This window comes from Glycine max, chromosome 5 (assembly GCF_000004515.6).
Source record: "Glycine max cultivar Williams 82 chromosome 5, Glycine_max_v4.0, whole genome shotgun sequence".
Taxonomy (NCBI): Eukaryota; Viridiplantae; Streptophyta; class Magnoliopsida; order Fabales; family Fabaceae; genus Glycine; species Glycine max.
Genome location: NC_038241.2, coordinates 7712453 through 7720636, shown reverse-complemented (window position 1 = coordinate 7720636; position 8184 = coordinate 7712453).

The window sequence follows — 8184 nt, the reverse complement described above, 5'->3', positions numbered from 1 at the left end:
GACCCTCTTTTGTTCTTATTAATTAAAAGTGAACCTTTTAAAAGCATAAAAACAATTTGACACACAAACTTTCTCACTTTAAAGAACTACATAGGTCTGAATTCCTTATCACACTCAAGGATACGTAAGAGCAAGGGCACCCCCTTGTCGACCCCAAAAATAAACAATATAAAAAGGGAAAATTAATAATATTTAAGTCACATGTTTGCACACTTGATTAAAGGATGTCGTCCCTTGTGATGGGCGCGTGGGGTGTTAATACCTTCTCTATGCTTAAGCAACTCCCGAACCCTTATTTCCAAAATTCACAGACCTCCCTTTTTGGTTTTTCTAACGTTTTCATCGAATAAACATTGGTGGTAACTCCCACGTGTTTTCCTTTTTTGGAAGACGCACCTTTGCTTTTCACCTTGCCCTCCCGTCGAAGGGTAGGCTGCGACAGGTAGTTATAAGCACAAAGGTGAAGGTAGCAAGCACACCCAAACACCTTAAGGAACTTGAAGTCAAGTCTTGTTTCAACAAACCCAAGGAGACATGAAAGTCTGTGACTAATGCCATAATTGGCTGCAAAGAAGGAATTAGGGCACAAAATTCCCCTCCTCCATCAGTTTCTACTACCTTTAACTTAATGTTGAATTGTATTTCCTTGGAAGTGACAGAAAAAGTTAGTGTGTCTAACTTGAGTTTGACTAGAAAGGTCCATGCATGTGAACCTTGTGCAAGCATCCACACAAGTTAACATACATGTTTGTAACCATAGGCATTAGACCCCACCTATCATACAAGAGATTAGATGGGGAATGAATAATAGCTCGAGATGCACATTAGGGGAGACAACAAGCTCATGAAGACAACAAGCTGGGGAAAACTCATTTATTGATTTCTTAGGTACAACATTATCTCCTGATTTAAGATATACTTCGGGGATCTCATGTTGAGGATGTCCTCCGAACCTATATGTCACTTGTAGTCCTAATTGCTGACAGGTTACAGTCACAAACAGTTAAAAAATGTTGTGGTCCAAATCACAGTCGCGAGCCATTTTTTAGAACCTTCACATGTTATAGCTAGACAATGATAGAAAGAGAGTAGAAAGTGAAAACAAAGATGACAGACTATTGAGGCTAATGCCAAAAGAGATAAATTGATTCATTACTAACTAGATGAAGGTTACAAAGTGAAGCTAAGCTAACCACTAATACCAGGAAAATATTTCTTATAGTTAAATTTATATCCAAATGAGAGAAAAGAAGGAATACTGTATTCTAAATAGATTATTGTAATAGAAGTTAAGCTAGCTTTTATATATACCGAAACTAGTTTGTTGGTGGAATCATGGAATCATTGTCTAATTTATATGCAGAGTCACTTTATGTCCTCAGTATTGGCATACCAACTTTGAATCATTACAAAAGCAAGTGCATGAAGATCTCTATATGCCTTAATTACTGTATATTCCTTCACTCTACAAGCTTTTGCAACTTCTTTGATGTCTAACCCAATTAAATACAAATTGTCATCAAGATACATGCGAAATTCAAAACTTGGATTACAAATAAAACAAAACACTTATAGAGAAATTGGTCAAGTTTCAATGGCATGTTCATATTTTTTATTGTAATGTACTGTAATCCATAAAAATATAGATTTTACAAACAAATCTAAAAATTTAATGAGGGATGAAGAAGAAAGGAAAAATTCTTCTTGTTTAGACAAAAATTTTGACATAAAAATTCAATCAATTAGAATGTGAATTATTTTTTTTATCTCATCACGTGTATGTCTGTATAGATAGACAAACATTATAAAAAAAAAAAAAAGATAGATAGACAAATGGATATGTAAGAATTTCACTTTACATATTTCTTGTTTCATAGTTATGCACAGTAAATAGCAATTTTTTTGAGGAGGAAAGAAGTAGGCAATAGAAAAAAAAAAACTATGCCACCAGAGTGTTTGATTATAGGAAAGGAAAAGAAAAATAAAAACAACTTGAACATTTCATATGAAACTCTAGAATTTGAAAAAGGGAAATGATATACTTAGATTTCTATATGCCATTAGACACCAAGATATTAAGAGATCCAAATAGAAGAGAAATATGTAAACATGGTAAGTAATATATGATATATCAAAATAGCTCAGTTAAAAAGAAATAAAAGGACTGTCTAACTTATCCCAATTAAAAATGAGGTCAAATAATCCCTAGAAGATGATTAGTGCGATTAAAAAAATTATATCAACCATCTTGAAGTATATAGTTAATCGCATCAATATCTTTTATAAGATTTAACCTTATTTTCATTTATAGAAAGTTAGACCATCTCATAAGAACAATGATTTTTTAAAATTTGCTTTTTTTTCAAACATCTAATTCACATTTATGTTTTTCTATCTCTTTCTTCTTATCATGTTATTATATCATTTATCATACATATATTTTTCTCATTTTGTTGCTCTCTCACTGAATGTAATTAACATTTATGTTTTTCTATCTCTTTCTTCTATCTCTTTATTTAAACACAAACAAAAATTTTATTGTCAGACATGGGAGATTTTCAAGATGAATGACAAGTATTTTTTTTATAAAATTATGTGTCTATAAATGTAAAGTGTAAGTATAGATATATTAGATATGAATCTTTATTTAGAAATATTAGATGTGAATCTTCATTAATGAGACGCGATTGTTGACCAGAAGTAATGACACATGAAGTCTCTTAACTCAAACACATGAAATGGTTTATAAATAAAATCAATTTACATGTAGAAAATTAGAGAATAGTACAAAACCACATAATTGACCATATTCTTAATTTCGCTTTCAAATCATCAGTTCATTTCTTTTATTATACACACAGAGAATTGAGAAAACTGTTATATTATAAATTATCATTGACGAACACCTAACGTGAGTGTCCAAATCAAGCCAAGAACTTTATTATATATCAAAATTAGACTTCACTGGTACACCTTATTACGTCCAATTTCTATAGAGATGCATGGGAAAGAATCAAACCTATAAATTGTAGTGCTTTACACCATCCTTGAGGATTTGTGTTTCTTTTTTCTTTCTTTCTTGCAAGACCATTATCATCAATGTAGTCTTTTAAGATATTTTTTCTTGTTGCGCAGCAAGCACCACCAATTTACCCCAACAATCTTTAAGTTTGACTACCAATTAAAGATTCTTTTAGGTTTGATTTTTGTGAAAAATGATTATTCCAACAATCTTTTGGCTTGAGTAGCACTCAATAAAAATTGTTCCAACAATCTTTAGGTTTAATTTTCAACTAATAAAGATTGCTCACACAGGAGAAATATTTATATAAATAATTTTTTGTGATCAATGCTTAAACTATATGTTGAGTTTTTATATTGCATTTCATACTATGAGGAAAATTTATAATTACACATGTATATAATATTAAGAAAATTTTAAAAATTTGTGTGGGCAATTGCTCCAAATGTCTCATAAGTAAATTTGTCTTGATCATCAACAATGTGGATAAACATATATTTTATTCCAATAACATGGTAACAAAAGAAAAATTATTATTTTTAACTTTAAAAAAATAAGAGTTTTTATATTTTATTTAAAAAACTTACATAGTTTACTATTCATTTTTTAGAAAATGTATTTTTAAAAAATATTTATAACTGGCTATAGTCTCTTCCTATATTTAGAATAAACCTGACTTAAACATCAATGATGTCTTGCAAGAACATTACAAGTTTTTTTTTTCTTTTTTGGTAAAAATCCTTTCCAAGTATTTATCCCTACACTCTATTAAATGGAGTTACCAAAAAAGTAGTAGCCAACATACGAAAGATCCCAAATGTAGTTTGAGTCATTTTAGGACAAACTAATAGCCTTTTATTGGGTGCTTGAGAATCTAATAGGTTGCATTTTAAGGAGGGTTAGTCAACAAACCTCATTTTAGTGGAAACAAAGCTGCAAGTGCATTCATTATGGGTTCGCAAAGCAACATAATTTGAATTCTGAATACATGTGACTATATGTAAACAAATGTGACTCAAGCTGATATGAAGCAGATAAAAAAAAACCCTATCTGTTTGTATGTTGGTTATAGATTACAAACAAAATATTTTTATTCTTTTCCCTATTATGAGTGTTCTTTATTGAGGCTATTTTCAATTTCCATTACAGAAAAGAGCAATGTCTACAGATTGGTACTAAACCATTGTCTCAACCACGCTGTCAACAAACTTCTGCTAGATCCCTTGCAATTGGTTCTCCTTGGAGAGGGATTCCATTCAAATTAAACTGCCCAAGCTTCATTAGTACTAGGTAGCGCATCACCGACCTGACCAACATAACCTTAATTCATATTATTGTTTGCATGGTATATCTTGACAGAGCTCCAATAATGGAGTCTCAATCAACTCATGCATGCCACCTCAGTCACTCCAATACTCTTCATCTGCCAATGCCATATGTATATTTCTCTTTCTTTATATGTTTTTTTTTATCAAAATGAAATGATGAGTTTTGGTGGGTTTTTTTTTTTTTTTTTTTACGATGGAGTCTTAGTGTTTTGCATTAATAGAATCAATGGTGAGGATGACACAGAAGAATTGCATCATTCACCCAATTGTTAATAAATGAAAATAACTCGATATATGTGGTAAATACTAAAATAAGAAAGAAAAAATTTGCAATATATCTGTAAAACTTATTTGACTTGTAGCGCAAATCATTAGTTAATTAATTGTCAATGTTTTTGGTATAATTAATTTTTCTGTAAATTAGTTAATTATATATATATATAGATGAACAGTATTACTTGGTTTAGAATTTTTATTTAATCATAAACAAAAATAAATACTAATTATTGTTTTTTTAACCAATATTATATCATTCCTAAGTAAAATTAGGTTAGTTTTTTAAGCAAAGTATCATGTTTGAATTTTATAGATAAAAAAATATATGATGAGAAAAATATCTCATCAAAATTGGTGGATATTGGGGATAGATCTTAAGTTGAAGATTTGATCTACCCTAGATCCAACAATAAAATACCCATCAAGATCTCCATTGTGTAAATCCATTTCTTGTGAAGGAACTACGAAGATCTACATAGTTTTTAAGAAAAAAATCAAATGTGACAGTAACAGTGAAACACGAAAAGAAGAAGAGCAGTTGGCATGGCTCAATAGAAGGAGATGAAGAAGAAAAACAAAAACTAACCAACAAGAAAAAAAAACAAAAAATAATACATACCAAGAAGATAGGGGGTCGCGCGCAGAGGGGTAAGGACAAGGGGGGTCATAGTGGAGGGAAATGAGGGTGTTGCAACGATGGGAAGAGGGAAGTGGGGAATAATGAGTGGCACTTAGGAAAGAGAAGAATGAAGAAGAAGAAAGAAAGAGAAAAGTGGAACATAAGAAGAAAAGTGAGGAGAGAGAAGGAAAAGTCAACGTTGGGAGTGGGTGAGGAGAGAAGAAGAAAAGTGAGTGTTGGGAAAAAAATTTAATAAATATTATACTAAAATATTTAAAAGTGGAGTCTATATGGAATCTACAAAAGGTTATTTAAGATTTTAAAATGATATCTATAAAAGAAAAAATAAAATAAATTTTGAGAGATTTTCAATCTTACATGACAGTGTAAGATCCACCAAAAAATGGTCTAAGATCCTAATTTGGGATCTGGCACTAAAGATGCCCTATTAGGTTGGATTTCAAGGAGGGTTAGTCAAACCTCTTTTTAGTAGAAACAAAGTTGAAAGTGCATTCATTATGGGCTCTCACAAAGCAACATAATTTTAATACATGCAACTACATTTAAACAAATGTAACTCAAATGCGGATGAAATTTATTGTTTTTTTATGGAGGCATATGACTCAAGCTGACATGAAGCAGATAAGAAATATTTGTTGGTTACATGTTACAAACAAAATATTTTCTTTTTTTTCCTATGATGTATGTGTTTTATTGAAGCTATTTTCATTTTCCATTACAGAATAGAGCAATGTCTACAGATTGGTATTAAACTATTGTCTCCACAACACTTGGTAGTCCGATCCTTTGTCAACAAACATCTGCTAGCTCCCTTCCAATTGGTTTTCCTTGGAGGGATTCCAATCAAACTGCTCAAGCTTCATTACTAGCGCATCACCAACCTGAGCTATACATAACCTTCATTGTTTGCATGGTATATCTTGATAAAGCTCTGACAATGGATCTAGCTCGTCTCCGAGTTTCGATCAACACGGTTATTACATCATGGATGCCAAAATCATAGAAATGGTTATAAAATATTGTATGCTGAAAAAAAAAATAAACACAACAAAAATAAAGATAGGGCCCTGATGATTTCAAGATTTGTGTAAGCAAACAAATTACCTTAATTCCTTAGTCCTTGCAAACAAGAAACTACAATTTTTTAAGCAACTACAAATATAGTTCAATTTTTTCAGGAGAATATTATTTAACTACCACAAAAATGATTGTTGTATCATGAAAGCATTAGATATTTGTATTAAGGACTCACAGTTCTAGGATGAATCAAAATATATGCATATCCTTGCATGAGCTTATCCCGTGGGAATGGCCAATGGCCCTCAAAATAATATGAAATGTTAAATCCATTTTTCTCGTTCTCTAGCATTGTTTATAACTTGAGCATAAAGGCAGTAATAGTAATGCAACAATAAGTTGTGGCTCACAATTACCATGGAAAAATATATCAAATGTTGGAATCAATGGAAAACAAAAGAATCTTATGTTACAGCCACAAATATAAAGCTATAGACAAGACGTTATTGCTACATTGATATAGAAGAAAGAAACAAGGAAAACCATAAGACTGGTGGATTTTTAATTTTTCATTCGCCAAAAATTTGTCTCTCACAGTATCCAGAGCATGATTATACAAGGTGATACTCTTCAGGCCTAGATTACAAAAATTTACAAACAACATTGTCAGGACAGAGGGGAACAAGTTAGTTAGGTACAGTTAGGATGTTAGTTAGTTAGAGAGGTTAGAAAATAAATATATAAATAAATAGGATGATGGAAGGGAAGAGGATTTATTCTGCTTTGTTAGCTCTACTGCAGAAAGGGAAAACCTCCGTAATTCAATAATCATTGTCAACACATTTTTTCCAACTCTGTTTTTTCTCATCTCTCCAAGAAAATTCAGAATCCACCATTTCTGGGTGCCTAACAATATTTGATGTGACATACTACATCAGATAATTATCAAATATTCTGGTTGTATATTGGGAAATTTCCGTTAGGTACTTGAGTGTGAGAGTCTGAATCAAAAGATAAACATATATGTGTCTGTGTGGAGAGAGAGAGAGAGTTGATACTTGTGTGGACCCAGTATCATGGTTATCAGCACAAGAAGCCCACCATCCCATCACTCCTGTTGGTTTCCCTTGAGGATCTATCAGTCTCCAATATTCATTATGCAGAGCAGAATGACTGAGAAAGGATAACAAACAGAACAAGAGTCTTTAAAATGCAGAAAGATAATACGAAATTCTAGCATAAAATTATATTTTATTATTCATCTAACTCCTCCCCATGGCATAAAAAGAAATCAAAACTTGGCCAAGAGAATTTCAACATTTAAAAAACTACAAGAGTCAAATAATAGGCATGCTGTCAATTACAATATCAAATTTTGAAAACTCCCTATGGGATCTGTTGGAAATTTTTCAAGAGGAAATAAGAAAACAATACTTGCTTAACAGAGAACAAAAGCATATATTGAAGGAGAAGACGGAAAAACTTATCTTTTAAAATAGAAACAGTACAATTTATAGAGCTTGAAGAATAACTACCCACTAACCGCATGTTCCTAAAAATAAGCCATGAACGCAAATAGAGATAACAAAGAACCTAAAACTTCCTAACTGACACCTTAAGACTAGGAAAACAATAACAAATAAAAATAACATAATCAGAATGTGGACATGTTTCAGTCCTAAAGCATGTTCTTAACACTCCTCCTTGCTTTAGGAGCTGCAAACTTCAATTTTTTCCCTTAGAAACTCGAACCTACTAACTGGGAGTGGCTTTGTAAGAAAATCTGCCATCTGATTTTCAGACTTGCAATAAACCAAAGTCACAAGTCCTTCTTTCTACACTTCTCTTAAGAAAAACAACTTTATGTTGAAATGCTTGGTTTTTCCATGAAACACAGGAAT